At 43.3% G+C, this 22,571-nt stretch overlaps 1 protein-coding gene across 3 annotated transcripts in view; it reads right to left on the bottom strand.

The window, feature by feature from the left end:
* Positions 1 to 22,571, bottom strand: part of LOC122555418 (neural cell adhesion molecule 2-like) — a 1,561,904-nt gene that overhangs the window by 1,278,113 nt on the left and 261,220 nt on the right. The gene's annotated exons all lie outside the window — the stretch shown is intronic.

The raw sequence follows: 22,571 nt of genomic DNA, 5'->3' as shown, positions 1-22,571 counted from the left end.
ATAGACCTGCTGTGCTATTCCAGTGCCACACTTTTTGACTCTGATCTCCAGCATCTGCAGTCCTCACTTTCTTCTAGTCACTAATATATGCTGCTGTGCACTGATACACAATGATGACATGATGATCTGAGGGGCAATGGAAGCCAAATCAATAATAACTCACAAAGAGGGTATTGGATAAGTAACAAAAATTAAATGGAAATTAGAGACATGGATTAAAAGTTGAACTAGTTAGATAGCTGGTTCGAAGAGTTGTCACTGACACCATGGGACAAATATGTTCTTCCCCACTATACAGTTTGGAATTATAACACAGAATGAGACAAATGATATGTAGAGCAGCTATTCATACTGCTCCTGTGTAATATTCAACATAACAGTTAAATCTTCCAATCCAAATTAATTTGTAATCAATAATGCCTGTTGCTTGAGGCTTTACATAACTTTTAGCACAGCTGACTGGGAATTCTTGCAGCCTCTCTATTAAAAGACACTGAGCACCTCATAACTAATGTTTGTCATCTGCAATGATGTCATTTCCAAAATAAACTACCTGGCTTGCAATCACAGAACTAATTTTCTACAGTGTGGGTGCGCTGAGCTTTCAATCAGCAACAGGGCAAGAGCAGCAAGGAGCACCCCACGAAGGGGCTAAATCTCCAGCCACTTCGCTGGTTCAATTTATTATCAGTAATATTTTTCATTAAATGTTTAAACGAAATGAGTCAATATGCAGATTCACAGCAGGCAGCCCTGTTGAAAACCAGCATGGGTCAGAACTAGAGCTGGAGAACCAAAGTTGCTGATTCTACAATGCTCCCTTTCAATGTGGCTCCCTGTCATTTCAAAACATGGTGCAATAACTCTTGTTACTTTAGTTTATCTCATTAGGACATCAGAATAGAAGCAGAAACCTCTTTCATCATTTAATATCATTGCTGGATTGTATTCCAGCTCTATTTGTGGTTCATATTGTAACTCCCAACATTCCTTCCAAATAAAGATCTGGCAGTACATTCATTTTCCCTTCACTTCCAGTGCTTGCGGGGGAGTTCACAGTCCCAAATTTCTTCTGTACTGTGTGGGAAGAAATGATTTCTCACATCACTCTGGACAGCCAAGGTCTCGTTTTAAGCTGACATCCCCTGATGTTGTCGGGAATGATTTCTCACATCACTCTGGACAGCCAAGGTCTTGTTTTAAGCTGACATCCATCTGATGTTGTCGGGAATTGTCTGATGCTGGATACTGGAACTTCTGGTCTGCGATAATGGGAACCCATCTTAACTATTCTGTTAAGGTAGACAACGGAAGGGCATTGATCAAGAAAGTACTCATAAAGCGGAACTGTTGTGTTTCTGCTTTGGTAGGTAGAAGGCAAAGTGTTATGATGCTGCATTTTGTGAATAAACTCACAGAGTTTTGCATTCTCAAGAAAAATATCAGTGACTGATTTCATATTTTGTGAACTGGCCTGAGATTCACAAAATAGTTCGCATTGATAGTCTCTTAATGATTCTTCAGCATGTAAATTTGTGATGTTTCACTGGGAAACAACTCAGGTTTTTTAACCTATTTTTTCCCTTTATTCACTCTTGGGTTGTGGCTGTCACTCGCTGGGTCAGCATTAATTGCCTAGGTGCCCTTAAGAAGGTGGTAGTGAGCTGGTTTGATGAATCACTGTGGTCCATGTACTGGAGGTTGACCCACAATGCACTTAGAAAGGGATTTCCAGGATTTTGATCCAGCGACATTGAAGGAATACTGATATATTTTCAAGTCAAGATGGTGAGTGGTTTGGAGGGGAGCTTATAGCCGGTGCAGTTCCTTCGTATCTGCTACTCCTGTCCTTCTAGATAAAAGTGACCATGGGTTTGGAAGATGCTATCTAAGGATCTCTGCTGAATTTCTGCTGTGCATCTTGTAGATAATACACACTGCTGCTATTGAGTACCAGTGTTGAAGAGAGTGAATGTTTGTGGGAGTGAATCAGGTGAGCTGCTTTGGCCTGGATGGTGTCAAGTTTCTTGAGTGTTATTGAAGCTGCATTCACCCAGGCAAGTGGGGAGTATTCTATCACATTCCTGATTTGTGTCTTGTAGATGGTGGACAAGCTTTGGGGAGTCAGGAAGTGAGTTATTCGCCGTGGTATTCCCAGTCTCTGATGTGCTCTTGTCACCACAAAATTGATATGGTGAGTCCAGTTGAGTTTCTGGTCAATGGTAGCTCCAGGGGTTCAGTAATGGTAACAGCATTAAATGTCAAGGAGTGGAAGTAAGATTGTCTCTTATTGGAGAATGTCATTGCTTGGCATTTCTGTGGCATGAATGTTATAGAATCCAGATCTTCTTGCTTTTAAGCACCAACTGCATCAATATCTGAGGTGTCCAAATAGCATTGGACAATGTACAATCATTGACTAACATTCCCACCTCAGACCTTAGGATGGGGGGGGGGGCAGGTCATTGATGAAGCAACTGAAGATAGTTCAGACCTAGGACACTATCGTGAGGAACTCCTGTTGACCTTTAACAACCACAACTATCTTCTTATGTGCCAGGTAGGACTCCAACTAGAGTAAAGTTAACTCCTGATATCCATTGATTCTGATGAAGCAACTGAAGATAGTTCAGACCTAGGACACTATTGTGAGGAACTCCTGTTGACCTTTAACAACCACAACTATCTTCTTATGCGCCAGGTAGGACTCCAACTAGAGTAAAGTTAACTCCTGATATCCATTGATTCTAGTTTTGCCAGGCTTCTTGAAGCTGCCTTCAGCCAATTGCAACGTTGACGTCAAGGGCTGTTATTCTCATCTCACCTCAGGAATTCAGCTCTTTTGTCCATGTTTGAACCAAGGCTGTAATGAGGACAGGAGCTGAGTGACCCTGGTGGAACCCAAACTGGGTGTCACTGAGCAGGTTATTGCTGAGCAGGTGCTGCTTGATAGCACTGTTAATGACACCTTCCATCACTTTACTGATATCGAGAGTAGACTGATGTGGCGGGAATTGGCTGGGTTGATTTGTCCTGAGTTTTGTGTGCAGGACATAGCTAGGTAACTTTTCACATTGTCAGGCAGATGTCAATATTGCAACTGCACTGGAACAGTTGGATAAGGGAGTGGCAAGTTCTGGAGTACAAGTCTTCTATACTATTGCCAGAATGTTTTAGGGCCCTCAGCCTTTGCAATTTCCAGTGTCTTCAATTGTTTCATGGCATCACAAGGAGTGAATTGAATTGGCTGAGGACTCTTACTGGGGACCAATGGAGGAGATTGAGATGGATCATCTATGCAGCACTTCCGGCTGAAGATCACTGTGAATGCCTCAGCCTTATCTTTTTCACTGATGCGCTGGGCTCTTCCATCATTGAGGATGGAAATATTTGTGGAACCTCCTATTCCGGTGAGTGGTTTAACTGTCCACCTTCATTCACAACTGGATGAGGCAAGACTGCTGAGCTTCGATCTCATCCATTGGTTGTGGGCTCACTTAGTTCTGTCTATCACTTGTTTCTTATGCTGTTTGATGTGCAAGTCTCACGTTTGGTAGCTTCACCAGGTTGACAACTAAGTTTTGTGTATGCCTGGTGCACCTGGCATGCCCTCCTGTACTGTTCATTGCACCAGAGTTGATCCCCTAGTTGAGTGGGGGATATACTGGGCCATGAGCTTGCAGATTGTGTTGGTAGACAATTCTGCTGCTGCTGATGGCCCACAGTGCCTCATGGATGTCCAGACTTGAGTTGTGAAAATCTTGAGTTGCTAGATGTGTTCAAAGTTTGTCCCATTTAGTGCAAAAAAGTTGAAAGTAGAGTAATATATTTTGCGCTGCTGCTAGCAGGTGTAGATCCTGCTCCAGGAACACTGTACTTTTATTTCAGAAGATGGTCTTCACCCATGAGACCATAGGACTCAGAGCAGCAGAATAGGCCATTCAGCTCAACAAGTCTGCTCCACCATTCAATGACTACATGACAAGACTGATAACCCTGAACTCCACGTTCGTCCTTTTCATAACAACTTTTAAATGCTCAATGATTAAAAATCCATCTATCTTAGCCTTAATTATAATCAATGACCCAAATCTGACAGCCTTTGTAGTATGTTAACCTCGTTCTCTGTGCACCTTCTCTGCAGCTGTGAACATTGCAATCCCTCACTCTGTTCTATGATCCTAATGCACGTTGTATGGTGAGACCTGCCTATACTACACACCCAAAACATTTCTCTGTCCCTAGATATATGTGACAATAATAAATCAAATCAAGAATTTCACAGATTCACTATCCTCTGAGAGAATAAATTCCTCTTCATAGAACATAGAACGTAGAACATTACTGCGCAGTACAGGCCCTTCGGCACTCGATGTTGCGCTGCCCTGTCATACTTATCTGAAGCCCATCCCACCTACACTATTCCATGTACGCCCATATGCCTGTCCAATGACGACTTAAATGCACTTAAACTTGGCGAATCTACTACTGTTGCAGGCAAAGCATTCCATACCCTAACTACTCTCTGAGTAAAGAAACTACCTCTGACATCTGTCTTATACCTATCTCCACTCATTTTAAAGTTGTGTCCCCTCATGTTTGCCGTCACCAAACTTGGAAAAAGGCTCTCCCTGTCCACCCTATCTAACCCTCTGATTATATTGTATGTCTCCATTAAGTCACCTCTCAACCTTCTTCTCTCTAACAAGAACAGCCTCAAGGCCCTCAGCCTTTCCTTGTAAGACATTCCTTCCATACCAGGCAACATCCTAGTAAATCTCCTCTGCACCCTTTCCAAAGCTTCCACATCCTTCTTATAATGCGGTGACCAGAACTGTACACAATACTCCAAGCAACATCCTTCATCACTATCTACAACTCCACCGACCTTAGTGTCGTCCGCAGATTTACTAACCCACCCTTCTAAGCCCTCATCCAGGTCATTTATAAAAATGCCGAATAGCAGTGGACCCAACACTGACCCTCGCAGTACGCTGCTAGTAACTGGACACCAAGATGAACATGTTCCATCAAATACAACCCTCTGTTTTCTTTCAGCAAGCCAATTACTGATCCAAACTGCTATGTCTCCCACAATCCCATTCCTCCACATTTTGTATAATAGCCTACTGTGGGGAACCTTATCGAATGCCTTGCTGAAATCCATATACACCACATCAACTGGTTTACTCTCATCTACCTGTTTGGTAACTTTGTCAAAAAACTCAATAAGACTCATTAGGCACGACCTACCCTTCACAAAACCGTGCTGTCCCGGATCAGATTATTCTTTTCTAGATGGTTATAAATCCTATCTCTTATAAGCTTTTCCAACACTTTACCAACAACAGAAGTGAGACTCACTGATCTGTAATTACCAAGGTTGTCTCTACTACCCTTTTTGAACAAGGGAACCACATTTGCTATCCTCCAGTTCTCAGGCACTATTCCTGAAGACAATGATGATTTGAAGATCAATGCCAAAGGCTCGGCAATCTCTTCCCTTGCTTCCCAGAGGATCCTAGGATAGATCCCCTCCCGCCCAGGGGACTTGTCTATTTTCACACTCTCAGTATTTCTAATACCTCTTCCTTGTGAACCTCAATCTCTTCTAGTCTAGATGCAAGTATGTCTGTATCTTCCTCGCCAACATTTTCATTTTCTATAGTGAACACTGTCGAAAAATATTTATTTAGTGCTTCCTTTCTCTCCTCTGACTCCATACACAACTTCCCACTATGATCCTTGATTGGCCCTAATTTAACTCTCGTCATTCTTTTATTCCTGACATATCTATGGAAAGCCTTAGGGTTAACCCTGATCCTATCCGCCAATAACTTATCATGTCCCATCCTGGCTCTTCTGAGCTCTCTTTTTAGGTCTTTCCTGACTTCCTTGTAACCCTCAAGCGCCCTAACTGAGTTTTCACATTTTGTCCTAACATAAGCCTTCTTTTTCTTCTTGACCAGGGATTCCACTTCCTTAGAAAACCACAGCTCACGCGTTCTATATCTTGCCCCCTGCCTGACAGGTACATACTTATCTAGGACACACAGGAGCTTTTCCTTGAGAATGAACCTTCCAGCTCAGCGAGCAAACCTACTTCCAGAACCGCAACCTGAGCTACAAATCTTCTCAAAACCTGCGAACAATAATATATTTCCCTGTCAGGATTGTGAATGGTTTGTAGGGTAGCTTGCAGGGGTGGTGTTCCCGTGTATCTGTTGCCCTCATCCTTCTTGATGGAAGTGGTCGTGGGTTTGGAAGGTGCTTTCTGATCATCTTTGTGAAGTTCTGCAGTGCATCTTGTAGATGGTACACATCATACTGCATGTCCACCCATGCTGAACTGGTTTCTGAACTGAACTAATTCCATATGCCAACCATGCTGACCCAAAGCCACCCAACTACCCTTTCTAATCTCATCTTCCTGCGCACAATCCCATACCCAAACCCTCCCTCCTGCACCATCCCTGTAGCCACATGTTCAACTCCTTTCTCTCCCTATTCCTCACCTCACTAGCACGTGGCATGGGCAGCAAACCAGAGAAAACAACTGTTTGTCCTAGCTCTAAGCTTCCATCCTAGCTCCCTGAATTTCTGTCTCAAGTCCCCATCTCTCTTCCGACCTATGTTGTTGGTGCCAATGTGGACCACGACTTGGGGCTGCTCTCCCTCCCCCCAAAGGATCCCCAAAACACAATCAGAGACATCACAGACCCTGGCACCCGGGAGGCAGCACACCAACCATGAGTCCCTCTCGTCCCCACAGAACCTCCTATCTGTCCCCCTAACTATCGAGTCCCCAGTGACTACTGCACTGCTCCTCTTCCCCCTTCCCTTCTGAGCAGCAGGTGTCCCCACAGAACCTCCTATCTGTCCCCCTAACTATCGAGTCCCCAGTGACTACTGCACTGCTCCTCTTCCCCTTCCCTTCTGAGCAGCAGGTGCCTCACTGCTTTCCCCTGGTAAGTCATCCCCTTCAACAGTATCCAAAACGGTATACTTATTGTTGAGGGGAATGGCCACAGGGGATCTCTGCACTGCGCCGGTTCCCTTTCTGTCCCCTAACTGTCACCCATCTGTCTTTTTCTTTTATCTGGGAAGTGACTACCTCTCTGTAAGTCCTGTCAATAACCCCCTCTGCCTCCCGAATGATCCAAAGTTCATCCAACTCCAGCTCCAGTTCCCTAACGCGGTTTTCGAGGAGCTGGTATTGGGTACACTTCCCAGAGATGTCGTCAACAGGGACACTAGTGGTGACCCTTACTTCCCACATTCTGTGGGAGGAACATTCCACTGCCCCAAACTCCATTCCCACTATTCTAACTTGCAAATATAAACTGTTCTACTTACCCTTCCCAGAAGTCCTTTGCTCGCTCCTCCCTCGCTGGCCTGAAGGTAAGAAGTTTAAATATAGTTACCGGCCTTCCCGACAATCACCTCGCACCAACGTCACCACCTCCCGGCTCCCGCCTCTTGCTACTCCGAAGTCATCTCTGTCTTAACTGTGCAACTCCTTATTCTGAGATAAAACCCTCTGGCCTAGACTCTCCCACAAGGGAAATAAATCTTTCCACACCTACCCCTACACAGTCCTTGAAGAATCTTGTACATTTCAATAAGGCCACCTCCCAATCTTCTAAATTTCAGTGAGTACCTACTCAACTACTGCACGTAAGTAGGTGTCTCTATACTCAGAATCATTCCAGTGAATCTTTACTGGACTGCCTGTAAAGCAGGTCCCATTCATATGCCTATCCCACCCCCATGAGCAATTCCTATATGTCCGACTCAAATACTGCTCACAGCTGTATGGCTGAAAGCCTCTAAATCAGCCCTTCCTGTTATTTTTTGACCAGACATTGCATCTCCTTGGCCTGTCAATGTTGGACCTGAAACAGCAGTGCAATTGTGGGGACAGTTATGTGAGCATCAGGTACCTTGCTGTTGCCATCCTTGGCTGTCCATTGCTTCAAGAATGAGGCCAATTCAGGTTGGTTGGTCAGTTACGGGCAGGGAAGTGACGGCACAGCAGATGCAATTCTTCTATCAGAGAGCCCCTATAGTGTGGAATCAGGCCATTTGGCCCATCAAGTCCACACCAATACTCCGAAGAGCATCCTAACCAGACGCAACCCCTCTACTCTTCCTGTAACCATGCACATTCCATGGCTAATACCCCTAACGTACACACCCCTGGACACTATGGGGCAATTTAGCATGGCACTCAACCTAACCTGCACATCTGTGGATGATGGGAGGTAACCGGAGCACCCGGAGGAAACCTGTGCAGACATGGAGAGACTATGCCAGTTTCACATATACAGGCGCTTGAGGATAGAATCGAACCTGGGTTCCTGGCACTGGGAGGCAACGGCGTCAATCACTAAGCCACCATGCCACCCTAAAAGGCCCTCTAAAGGCCATAACAGACTTCATTGGGCTGAGTGGTTTCTTTCTGTGCTGTCATGATTCCACATAGATTCCACAATGCATTTTTCCTTCCTTCTCTGCTACCTGTGAAAATCAGTAAATTTACAAGAGGCCAGATTTGCAGCAATTACAGAAACATCAGAGGGTCATGGATTTGGAGGAGGCTATGGAGTTAGGGAGGAGTGAGTCTGCAGAGGGATTTGGAAAGATGGCTAGGAAAAATTCTATCAAGGCATTGCCAGGCCAGGAGACAACATCGATTCATGCATGCAGGGTAAATGGGATGCATGGAGGTGATTCCTGATGAAGGGCTTTTGCCCGAAACGTCGATTCTCCTGCTCCTTGGATGCTACCTGACCTGCTGTGCTTTTCCAGCACACACTCTCGACTCTGATCTCCAGCATCTGCAGTCCTCACTTTTCGCCTGAAAGGAGGTGATGTTGAGTGTGTGTTGTACTGTGGTTAAAATATAATGTTAATTGCCAACATATTTTACGAAATGTAAATTAACTAATGAAAACATCACAGGAAGTTTCCCGAGAAATTTGGGATGGGAGACTGATTGAACAATTGAAGCTTTTTTTTTCCACTGATGCAGCAATGATTAAGGAGAAGATCTTTTAGCCATTTCAAAATGATAAAAGACTTACGATGGGAAAACACAGAAAGATTGTTTCTCCCAGTCAGTGAGTTGAACACAAGGCACAGACGAACAGAGGAGGCAGCATGATGAAATATGTTCCAACAATACACAGAACCTCCCACGTTTTACAAGTGGCTGCTGAGGCCAAGACTGTAATCCTTTAAAAATAAATTAGACAACTACTTGTAAAGAAAGAATACAGGCGACAGGATAGAGAACCAATTGCTCAGGATGAACAGCTGGCTGAACACAGCTGTGAAGGGCCTAGTTGTCTCCTGGATCTCTCCGTTTTTAAGGTGCTACATAGATCATCTTTGAAATGTGTTTCAACTGTTAGTGAGAAAAGGACACTGAACAGGAACTAACTGACAATTAACCTCCACATTCAAGTTTGTATTGAAAACTCCATTTGCAGTTGTCTAATCTAGTTTGCTGCTTAATTTTGTGTAACTGAGCTTGCTAAATGAATAAACCCTCTCGTAATGGAATTCACTCACATAGCTAAAGCTTAAAGCAGATGGCCATTAGCCTTTCAATTCTCCATTTCTTTCTAGTGCCTCTAATAGCTTCAGGATACTTTTATCGCCCTGCTCCTGCTCTTTATACTGAAGGATGTTATTCCTTTTGAGGTGCCCAGTGCTCAGTATTTGATCATTCCTACATCAGGTATAAATGCAGATTCAAGTTTTCCTGTTCCGATCATGTACTTTTAGTCACAGATTCATGGAGTCATACAGCATAGAAAACGACCCTTCGGTCCAACCAATGCGTACAGACCGTAATTTCAATCTAAACTAGTCCTACCAGCCTGCACTTGGCTGGTATCCCTACAAACATTTCTTATTCATGAACATATCCAAATGTCTTTCAAACGTTGTAACTGTGCTGGCATCCACCACTTCCTCTGGAAGTTCATCCACACACAAACCACTCCTTGTGGAAAAAACAATTGCCCCTTATGTCTTTTTTAAACCTTTCTCCTCCCACCTTAAATTTAAATTAAAATGTCATAATTGAAGAGCTTGTATGACATTATTACACCAATTAGTTCAACTCCGGGATTCATTTGCTTTTTTTAAAATATCAATTCCTATCGACACTAAACAGCAACTCATGTTAAGTGAATATTTTGATTGCTATTTTTAAAACATTGTCCATGGGATTTTGGTATCACTTAAGGCTAGTATTTGTTGTCTTTTTGCTGGACCAGTTCAGAGGACAATTAGGAGGCTACCACACATTGCTGAGAGTCAGGAGTCACATGTAAGCCAGATTTAAGGATGACAGATTTGCTTCCTTAAAGGGCATTAGTACATCTGATGGGTTGAGCTGAAAATGTGTTGCTGGAAAAGCGTAGCAGGTCAGGCAGCATCCAAGGAGCAGGAGAATCGACGTTTCGGGCATGAGCCCTTCTTCAGAAACCTTCAGTTTCCTGAAGAAGGGCTCATGCCCGAAACATCGATTCTCCTGCTCCTTGGATGCTGCCTGACCTGCTGCGCTTTTCCAGCAACACATTTTCAGCTCTGATCTCCAGCATCTGCAGTCCTCACTTTCTCCATCTGATGGGTTGCTAAATCAATGGGAGTTTTATGTCATGGGAATTTTTTTCACTCAATTTTAAATTCCAGCAGTTGGTGTGGGATTTTAATTCTTGCCTCTATTCGTATACGTTCCGAAGAGCGGTCACTGGACCCAAAATGTTAACTCTGTTTTCTCTCCACAGTTGCTGCCAGATCTGCTGAAATTCTACAGCAATTTCTGTTTTTGTTTATTTCCGATAGAATTAGAACTGGTTCGGGTTTGGATTACTCATAACTTTATTGCAATTATGGTATCTTATCTCCCTATCTCAATGATACCAGTATCGGGTCCATACTATAGGATGTCTTCACCAATGTCTCAGTTAGTTAGTATAGTGGTTATTCATTACTGAACATGCAAGTTAGAGATGGTTCCTTCAACCTTGATAAGTGTTATGATCCTGCTGCAATTAAGCAGCAGCTAGCAGCTCAAGTGGAGAAGCCAGTAAGTCTGTAAATTGGAGTTTCTAAGCAGATGCTGTCCTCTCAAACCCATGATGATGCTGCTCCTTTAACAAGGTTGTGTCATCCTTGGTTTCTTTTCAGGAGGTCGTAAAAACACTGGTTCCGAAATGTCTAGGTTTGAAGGGTTTCAGGGCCTGTTTGATTATCGCTAACAGATACTGCCTCAGGTAAAAGGCTTTTAAGTTTTAAGATTAGATTCCCTACAGTGTGGATACAGGCCCTTTGGCGCAACCAGTCCACACCTACCCTCTGAAGAGTAACCCACCCAGAACCATTTCCCTCTAACTAATGCACCTAACACTGTGGGCAATTTACCATGGCCAATTCACATGACCTGCACATCTTTGGACTGTGGGAGGAAACCGGAGCACCCGGAGTAAAGTCACACAGACACGGGGAGAATGTGCAAACTCCACACAGACAGCTGCCCGAGGCTGGAATTAAACCTTAGACCTTAGTGCTGTGAGGCAGCAGTGCTAACGACTGAGCCACCATTCCACCCATATACAAATAAAGGGGAGTGGCCAGTTCTTTCAGCTTAGCTTTTCTCTGGTTTGGTTTGATTTTAGTAGGCAGTCAGTTGTGAAGCTGCTGAGCCCAAAGAAGCAGGTCCATGCTGATCCTCTCTCTCTCTCTGACATCACTTTCCTGGAAGATCCTGTGTTTGAGTTTACCTTTTTTTTGCCAAGGGGCGTTTATGGGGATTGTTGTAGCTATTTGGAAGAGCATCATTAAGTTGGGATGGTCTGTTGGGTTTTCACATAGGTTAAGTTATTCTGTAGGTGAAAATGAGCACTGCAGATGCTGGAGATTAGTGTCAAGATTAGAATGGAGTTATTCTGTATTCTGTTCTCTTTTTACCGAGTTTCATTCGGTAATCGTGTAAATAAATTCAGTTTTGCTTAAAACTAAATGGTTTGAACAGCTTCATCACACTACACCTGCTTAAAATGATCAAAGTTGGGTTCTGGGCTACTCTCTTGAAATGTTCTGAGAGGATCTGGCCTGGTCCATAACAAACCTAAAACGACTCATAATCGTGGCCAATATTCATTTCTTTTACATTGCTGGGATCAGTCCAGCAGAGATGGAATATCTGCTCTGTTCTGAGACAGTCTTACCACATGGTGTGCTTGAGGTATAGCACATTGTGCCGTTTAAGGAGAAGTTAGGTTGCAAGAGAGTCAAATCCTCACTGCTGTCTCAACGCGACCTAGCTTTCTGTCACCTACAAACTTAGCAGCAATGCTAGTCTCTGCTTTCTGTCAGTCAGCTAATGTCTATCCATGCCAGCACCTTGCATCAAACATCATTTTTAGCAGCATCTTGTCAAAGGCCTTCTGGAAATCCAATTTGCTCATTACCTCCTCGAAGAATTCGAACAGATTTATTTTGTACAACTCTGCATGAGGGCCTCAACAATCTTAACAAGATGCTTGTCATGTGGGAGAATCTGGAATTAGGGGCACTATTTAAAAGTAGAGGTGATCTCTTTTAGGACAGAAATGAGGGGGCATTGGATGGAATCGTATCAGGGTCTGAGCAGCTTGGGCTATGGTGAGATGTGAGGCAGAAGCAGGCAACAGCTAAAATAAGGCCAATTTTGATGTTGAGGTCATCTCACTCCATCTTTTATGCGTTTCACAAATGGTGTATGCCAGGAGTCTCGTTGGGTGACTGGGAGACATTGATAGATGGCTTTATTAGTTTTAAAGGAATTGCTAACATATTCAGCCTCCCATTGTACTAAATGTCCCAGATGAGCAAACGGCCAGGAACCTCAACACAGAGACAAGAATCACCCTCTGCTGGATTTTGCTCACCACTTGCCCCAAAGTACCTCATGTCCACAAACACTGGAATTAACTTGAGCCAACCTTTAAGAAACCTCATGGTACATCTCTGATCCACTTCTCATAGACTCTTACACTTTAATGCTGTACCTCAAACTGCACCGGTGACTGACATTGTAATCCTGCAGCAATGTCGGAGAGTGATCAGTCAGATCAAGGAAGATGGCCTTCATTCAGGGTTTCCGGTGCAGTTAGAGATGCAAAGCCTCCAGTACCAGCTCAGGCCCTACACAGGGTAGTCCAAGTCAGCATCATCTCCACACAAGGTCTGAGGAGCAGAATGTTGGGCAGCACACCATCCTCCTTTACACTTGTGCATTGTTTTCCTCCCGGCGTGACAGGCATATGTTACGGGAGGTGAAAGTGATTGGCATAGCTATTACTGTTGTTGTCAGAGGTGGAGGTGCCCTGAGGAAAAGAGTGGGCAGCACAGAAGACATGCAGAGTTAGTACTGACATGCATTGAGCTGGGGGACACTGAGTGAGGTAAGATGTTGCAGGCAATATTGAGTGTGGCAGAGCCTGAAGCTTGTTCGGTGGTAGTTGCAGGAGCAGAGATAGATGGTGGCATCTACCTTGGAGAGAGGGGAGAAAGACACTGACCTTCTACCTACAGTGCTGGTCATTCGTCCAGTTGGTTGAGATTGCTTTGACCTGGGTGACAAACAGGGACTAGGCTGGCATGATCAGGTATCAGGTCCCATAGGAACAGAATTAGGCCATTCAGCCCATCCAAAACTGTGCATTATATGGGACCCAAAGCTGTTCACCATATTCCAAATACAGTTTGACCAGAGCCTTATACTGCCTCTGCAGCACACTCTGTTCTAACCCACTGGATACAAATGCTAACATTATAGTTGTCTTCCTAACTGCCAACTGAACCTGCATGTTAACTTTAAAAGAACCCCGAACAAGGACTTCTAAGTGTACTTTAGATTTCGGAAGCTTGTGTCCATTCAGAAAATAATAGTCTATGCTTTTCAAATCGAATAAGCTCAACACATTTCCCACATTGTATTCCACTTGCTTTTTCTTTACCCACTTTCATGGCTTTCTGCATTCTCCCTGCTTCCTCAACATTGCCTGTCCCTCCACCTATCTTTGTGCTACCTGCAAAGTTAGCAATTATGGCCTCTGTTCCTTTGTCCACATTGTTAATGTATAACGTGAATTGTGATCTCAGCACCGTCCTCTGCAGAACTCAACTAGTCACTGGCTGCCATCCTGAACTTGTTACTGCATCTCAGATCTCAGTCTAATATTTAAATATAACATTTCACACAGTGTTCAAGTGTGTTTGGTAGGAAACATTCCAAATATAGTAGTTCCTGAATGCATTCCCAGTGGGGGAGTACTGTGCTGTTGGAAGTATGGATGGAACTTTAAAGTAGGGATCAGGTTACATTTTCTCTGAGTGCTCCTCTTGGGATTTTCTCAAGAGCTACTGTTGATTTTCAGGTGCTACTTTTTCATTCTCACCAACTGATTTTGAAGTATTAAAGCCGAGTAATAACAATACCTTCAGAATTTGTCTTGACACATAAGGTTTTTGGGTTCACAAGAGAATAAAATTGGAAAAAATCCATCAATATCTTCACAAATAATCAATACTCCATTAAACTCAAAGTCACAGCGCACAAGGAATGCATTAATTTCCCAGATACCACAGCATTTAGAGTCCAAAGGCAGAGGGCATAGGTTTAAGGTGAGAAAGGAAAGATATATAAAAGACACCAAAGGGGCAACTTTTTCATGTAGAGGGTGGTGCATGTATGGAATGAGCTGCCAAAAGAGCTAGTGGAGGCTGGTACAATTACAACATTTAAAAGGCATCTGAATGGGAATATGAATAGGAAAGATTTAGAAGGATATGGGCTAAATGTCTAGGCAAATGAGACCAGATTAATATTGGGTATCTGGTCGGCATGAATGATTTGGGTCTGTTTCCATGCTGTATATCTCTATGACTCTATGACTCTATTTGTATTAGTACGAGACAACACGCATCAGTTAGCAATGAACTTTTATTGCAATGCAGACGACACAAATTTCCACATAAAAAAGCCACCATCCTGAGGACAACTTCCACAAAACAGACAGGTCAAAGCAAATGAGTTTCCATCACCTGTATATACAAACCTAGAAATAATTTAACCAGTCAGTTACTCCTCTTTTTACTGCATCTCAGATGTCAGTAGAAGATTTAAACTTAACAATTCATACAATGTCCATGTATGCTCAAAAGGATGCATTATATTTTTTCCAAGCATAATAGATCTTGAATTTATGCAGCCTTAAGTAAGAAATTCCACATTCACTGCAAAGAATTAATTCCTTCAGTGACTCAAAATGTTCTTGGATCCTGGTATTATATTGTTGCATGGTTTAAAATGATTCTTTCTCTACTCTAACAGCTGTCTGCTGACAATTGCAGACTCCTTCAATCCCCATATTTATCTAGCAGCCTCCTAATCCTGAGCTCACTACTGTCTATTCCCTTGTTTTTCACAACCATTCTGTCATCCACCACTTCCCCTCCAACCTATGTGCACTCTCGTTTCCCACCTCTACAGTTCTCATTCAGTGACCTAGCCTCCTCCACTCATATATGCCCACCCCCAGCATATAGCCCCACTCCCAATCATGACCCCACCCCCACCAATCATGGTAGGTGCAGCTTCTGATGTCAGCTAAAGGTGGCCCCAATCCTACCATCCACGAAAGACAGATTGTGGTGAGTCTGCTGCAGTTTACCATCCTATCTGCCCATTTCTGCTACAGTTAGAGGTTGTATCTCTTGCTTATAACTTCATTATCATGAGACTATCACCAATAAGCACAGGGGAGGAGCAGATCTGGGACTAGAAAAGCACTTTGTCACAACATCTTTCCATTTAATTCACAGGGATGACTGTTCCCCAACTGGTCACACTATAGGTGGATTTTCCTGGATGATTTGGAGAGGTTCAGGGGCTGATTCAACAACTGCCCCCATCTATCTTGAGTATTGCATGAAACCCAGGTTCTGAATGTCATCTCAGGTGTGTCTGAAAGCTCTGCATTCAATATTTCAAATGGGAGTCCTTCCAATATTTATCCCGCAACCAAGATTCAATTAAAAAAAGCAGATTAAATGGTATTTATGGGACCTCATTGCATGCAAATTGCTGCATCTTCCTATAGGACATCACTGAGTATAATATACAATACTTCATTGATGACACATGATGTGGAAGCATCAATGATGGACTGGGGTGGACAAAGAAGTGATCAGATGACACCAGGTTATAGTCCAACAGGGTTATTTGAAATCACAAGCTTTCGGAGTGTTGCCCCTGCATCACCCGAAGAAGGCCATGCTCCGAAAGGTTGTGATCTCAAATAAACCTGCTAGATTATAACCTGGTGCCATCTGACTTTTGCCATTGACTCGAGGTAGTGACAGGCACTACATAAATGCAAGTTCCTTCACTCTTTTCTCATGCATCTGCTTTTTTATTTAGCGGTGGTTTTGTCTTGTGTTGTTTGTCTGCACATGAATCAATTTGCATGACTCAATTGCAAAGTTTAATCAGCCCATTGTCTATCCCGTCCATCTTTGGAGTGCTTCACATTTGTTCATTTGAATTGCGTGCAGACTGAGCCACTGCACTTCATGGGAAGATCCACGTTATTTCTAAAGACTGAAGAGATCACAGAAGAGATGCCCGTGAGTCCAACAGTTCCCCAAAATCACCTTCACCGTGTGGTCCATCCTGTTTCTTGTACTTCACAGTCCCTATAAGAATGATGTATGACCAAAACTCTGCACATCATGAAGGTACAGCTTGCTTACTCCCTGAATAATGTATTCAAAAACCGAAGGAATATTGCTAACATTCGCCAGTGCTGAAGACAGTACCAATACCAGCCATTGGCTATCAAATTACACACTTGTTCAGGAAGTAGAATAGAATCCAATCATGACAATGTGGAAGCAGGCTGTTCGGCCCATTGAGTCCACACTGACTCTCCGGACCACATCCCACTCAGTCCCATTCCATCTCTGTAACCCGGCATTTAGCATGACCAAGCCACTGAACGTGTACATCTTTGGACTGTGGGAGGAAACACAAGCAGACATGGGGAGAATGTGCAGACTCCACACAGACAGTCATTTGAGGCAGGGATCGAACCCAGGCCCCTGGTGCTGGGAAGTAGCATTGCTAGCTACTGAGCCACAGTGGAATTTAGCTAATTTTGTTAACCAGCACAAGCTGCATTCAGAATGAATAGGGTAGCATCATGTTTATATTACTGGTTTAATAATCCAGGTTATGACTTCAAATCTATCCATACGAATAAACCATAGAATTCACCAAATGGAATAAAAAATAACAGACCTGGGAAGAATGACAGTAATGAATGATCACTTTTTAAAAAGTTCTAGTTCACTAATACTCTTGAGAGAAAGTAAGCTGCCGTCCTTCTAGTCTGTCCAACATGTGCCTCCAAACTCTTAATTCACTTCTGATTTGGCCAACCAAGTAAATCAATCTATGTGCAAGAAGGGATTGTATGTGCAGTGGTAGTGTCCCTCCCCCTGCTCCAGGAGATCTGTGTTCAAGTCTCACCTATTCTGGAGGTGCGTGACTGGAGGAAAAATATCTGTCAGAAAGAAGCTCATCATTGCCTTCTGAAGAGGATTTTTGGGAGGGGTATCAAATGCTGATGTTGGCCAGAGTTGATCACATCCTGAGGATGATCCTGAGATATTCCTGCTGCCTTTTTCTTTATTAAAATAAATATGAACAACATCTGCCTTTCTGCAGTGCCCAGACACTTCTCCAGTACTCAGTGATTGCTGGAGGACTGGTGCCAGAGTGCCCGTAATTTTCTCAAGGATCCTCGGATGTATCTTATCAGGCCCTTGAGATCAATTCACCTTAAGTTTGCACAGCTGTTCAATAACCATACTGCTGCGAGAGGGAATCATCTCACCGCCTTACTCTGCAACAATGCCTGGATCTCTTTCTCGATCTGTTACCCAGCTAAACCTTTGTAAAAGCCGAGGCAAAGAACTCTAATGAGTTCGAAGGAAGGGTCAGTCGAACCGAAACGTTAACTCTGGCTTCTGTCCACAGAAGCTGCCAGACCTGCTGAGCTTTTCCAGCAGTTTCCACTTTTGATTTCAAGCATCTGCAGTCCTTTTGGTTTTTATTAACTGCATTCGGTACTTTTATGTAGCATCAGACGACACAGATATAGCTGAGTCCCCATCCTGTGGCTCCAATCTGTCACTTGTTTTTTCTTTCTCCACTTTGTAATACAAGAAGAAAAATGATTATCCATCGCAGCATATGATAGAACTTTGACCCCACCCCCCAACCCAGAATACATCTATGTAAAAATAGATTCTGGTACGCAAACTCATCAGCCTCTCTGCTGGAGCCACTGATGATTTATGGCATATTTAATGACAGATAAATTAATCTATACAGCACAGCCTAGAATCATCATAATTGTTTTATTAATACTTCCGCTCATACCTCCCCGTCATCTCATTTTCACTCTTTGTGGCTAAGTTCCATGCAAGTGCAAGAGATAGTAGGTGACTGAAGGTGTGCATTAGAAAATACTCTGGCCAATTATTCTTCACTTGATGATCAGACATTCTGTAGCACTGACCCTGGAAAGTCACGCATTCAATTCCTGCTTCAGGTATGGTGGCTCAATGGTTAGCAATGCTGCTCACAGTGCCAGGGACCTAGATTCAATTCCATCCTCAGGCAATTGCCTGTGTGGAGCCTGTATGTTCTCCCATAGTCCAGCGATGTGCAGGTTAAGTGGACTAGCCATGTTAAATTGCCCCATACTGTCCAAGGTTATGGAGAATAGGCAGATTAGCCATGGGGAACTGCAGGGTTACAGGGATGTGATGGGGATACTCATCAGCAGGTTGGTGTGGACTTGATGGGCTGAATGGCCTGCTTCCACTCTGCAGGGATTGTATGATTCCAGAGTCTTGAGTGCAAAGTCAAATCTGATGCTCCCGAATGCAGCATTGAAGGAGTGCTGAATTATTGGGGGGGAACAGCTTGGATTTTCATCTTTGTGGAGAACCTCACTGTTGGAGGTTGGAAATCTTCCTGTTTTCACTGGGCTAAGTATGGGGGCTATTTGCATTTCACACACATGTGGCTCAGTGAGGTAACTGGTCACTTAATCCAGCAGCTGCTTCCACCCACTTCGGACTTTGATAGTCAAAGAGTGAGCAACTTGTTACATTTCTTTGGATAATCAGGTAAGCCTTCAGAGAAGTAAGATGTCATTTAGATATGGTCCTGGAACACCTTTGAGACAGTAAAGCTAGCATTTGGGACAGGTAAGGTGCTCTTTGGGAGACATGTGTTGCCTCTGTGATTGTTAATAGTAGACATGAATGTACACAAACTCATTAACTCATTGGAACTCTCAACAGAGCTATCAGAATTAACCGGGTCAAAGCTGTGAAAAGAAAATGTCCTGAAAACTTGTAAAATAGGCATGCAAAAAAAAGGTTTCTCAAAGATTGTCAAAAGTAACTCTCACAGGGGGCTGTCAAGGCATTTAAAAGCACTTCCCCTTAAAATAGATACTTGTCATTTCATTTTGCCTGTTGTCACGATACTAAGGGTTTCATTGACTGGATCGGTGTTGCATGACTGATTTCACAGCCATCCAATATCACAATCAGGTGCCTGCTAGTTCACAGATTCATTAACAGTTCCAAGTGGTAATGTACACACTAAAGTGGGACTATGAATTCCAATCTTTGCTGTTATAAGGGATTCTGCACTTGCTACTTATGCTCAGTGGTTTGCACTGCTGCCTCACAGCGTCAGGGACCCAGGTTCAATTCCTGCCTCAGGTAACTGTCTGTGTGGGGACTGCACATTCTCCTCGTGTCTGTGTGGGTTTCCTCTGGTTTCCTCCCACAATCCAAGGATGTGCTGGTTAGGTGAATTGGCCATGCTAAATTGTCCATAGTGTCAGGTGGATTAGTCAGGGGTAAATGTAGAGGTCTGGGTGGGTTACTGTTCAGAGGGTGGGTGTGGACTTGTTGGGCTGAAGTGCCTGTTTCCACACTGTAGGGAATCTAATCTTTGTTTGTCAGAAGCATTATGTACAGGTCATCTGCTATAATGTAACAATTGTGTTTCTCAGCAAACTTGCTCCACAGAAAATCGCGCTATGGAAAACCACTAGAGAAAGTCACTAGAGAAGGTTGCCATAAGAAAATGCTATATTCATTCAATAGAAAGTTTGCATTATCCAAACAATGTCCACAATACTGAGAAAAAAATAACAAAATATTGGTTAGTGATCTAAAAATGTTTTCTTAACATATTTAGAACAAGAGGATGATTAAAGAAACCGAAAAAACTGTGGATGTTGGAAATCAGAAACAAAGATAGAAGCTTCTGGAAAAGTTCAGCAGATCTAGCAGGTCTCCCTTTGGGCTCTATCTCCATCCATCATTCACTCCCTTCCTCCCCACCCTATCTTCTGCATATAAACTGACATTTTCCTCACTACCATCAGTTCTGAGGAAGGGTCACTGGACCCAAAACGTTAACTCTGATTCTCTTCACAGATGCTACCAGACCTGCTGAGCTTTTCCAGCAACTTTGTTTTTTGTAGGATGATTAAGGAAATGGTTTGAGCCTGTTACATTTTTACATGATCAGTCATGTGTAGATGCAGAAGATGTCGGAAGGATCTTGAGTGAATATTTTGCCTCTGTCTTTGTAAAGGAGGGAGATGATGCAAGCAACAACAACAAAAATGGGAATTGTTGGGAAAACTCAACAGGTCTGGTAGCATTTGTGAGGACAAATCAAAGTTAATGCTGGTGGTCCAGTGCCGAAATATTAATTCTGATTTCTCTCCACAGATGTTAGCAGACCTGCTACATTTTTCCAGCAATTTCTGTTTTTGTTTCTGATTTCCAGTACCCCACGTTCTTTTGGCTATTATTTAGACGATACAAACATTCAAGTTAAAGAGGAATAGTGTGAACTAACTGATTAAATAAGAGTAATGAGAAGGAAATACTATAAGTACAGACCTTCTTGAAGGTGGATACATTATATGGGTTGGATAAATTGTTAAAGGAAGACAGGGAGGAAATAACAGACCTGAGGGTAATTTTCTAATCTTCACTCGAGGCAGATGAATTGCCAGACAACTCATGGTCTGCAAATATTGTACCATGATTAGAATAAAAAATGTGAGGGATTGACCAAATAATTATAGACCAGTCATTCTGAAGTCAGTGATGGATGTTATGGACTAGGCCAGACCCCTCAAAGCATTTTTAAGCAGGTAGCCCAGATTGTAGCTTTGCTATTTGTTTTAGCTGGGTGCATAGTAGATATTCCCAGAGTAAATTAGCTAGTTCAACTGCCAAGTTTTAAACAAACAAAATTTATTTACAATATCACGGAATGAAACACAAAGAACATTCAAACAAACACTGGATAACTTAACCTATCCAAACCCAACTTAATGATGCTCTTCCGAAAATACTTGCAACAGTCCCAATACACACATCCCTTAGCACAAGTAGTAAAAATGGAACAAACTAGAGCCTACAGGCTTGAAATTAGAAAGGCAGAGGAAAGATAGAGAGCTTTCAGTTTCCATTGTGACTCTGACTCAACAAAGTCCTGAACTGACTTGAACTGCACAGCTAGGAGCTCGCCATGCCCCCTTGACAATACCAATTTTACAAAAGACTTTTCAAGCTTTTGGCCTGAAGCATTATCTGTTTGCGTAAATAACAGGCCCCAGTGAAGCATTCAAACTTCAGACATGATGGGGCCTGGCCAAATACCCCCTCCCTGAAAAAAAACCTCAAGGGCATAGTATCCTTGTAAAAGGCCAGCATTGTGACATGGGTGAGGTATGGGAGGGATATTTTGGAAGTTTTTGAGCCAACCCTATCATTTGCTAGATAATTAGGAATGAAGGGAATGCCTATTGACAGGAGGATAATATCAATAGTTTGAAAACTGTCAAATCAGATTCAATCTGGAGAATTGGGACTGTTGCAAGTATTTTCGGAAGAGCATCATTAAGTTGGGTTTGGATAGGTTAAGTTATCCAGTGTTCGTTTGAATGTTCTTTGTGTTTTATGGGCGGCACGGTGGCACAGTGGTTAGCACTGCTGCCTCGCAGCGCCAGAGACCCGGGTTCAATTCCCGACTCAGGCGACTGACTGTGTGGAGTTTGCACGTTCTCCCCGTGTCTGCGTGGGTTTCCTCCTGGTGCTCCGGTTTCCTCCCACAGTCCAAAGGTGTGCAGGTTAGGTGAATTGACCATACTAAATTGCCCGTAGTGTTAGGTAAGGGGTGGGTGTAGGGGTATGGGTGGGTTTCGCTTCGGCGGGTCGGTGTGGACTTGTTGGGCCGAAGGGCCTGTTTCCACACTGTAATCTAATCTAATCTAATCTAATCTAATCTAATCTAATCTACAAGATTATGTATTAATGCAAGGGTAAACAAAGCAAAGGAATAAACAGTAAAAGCAAGGATATTGAGAGGCTAGGGAAAGTGAGAGACCTTGGGT

The sequence above is a fragment of the Chiloscyllium plagiosum genome, chromosome 12, assembly GCF_004010195.1.
Source record: "Chiloscyllium plagiosum isolate BGI_BamShark_2017 chromosome 12, ASM401019v2, whole genome shotgun sequence".
In the NCBI taxonomy this organism is placed as follows: Eukaryota; Metazoa; Chordata; class Chondrichthyes; order Orectolobiformes; family Hemiscylliidae; genus Chiloscyllium; species Chiloscyllium plagiosum.
This window is presented reverse-complemented; position numbering and strand designations above follow the sequence as displayed.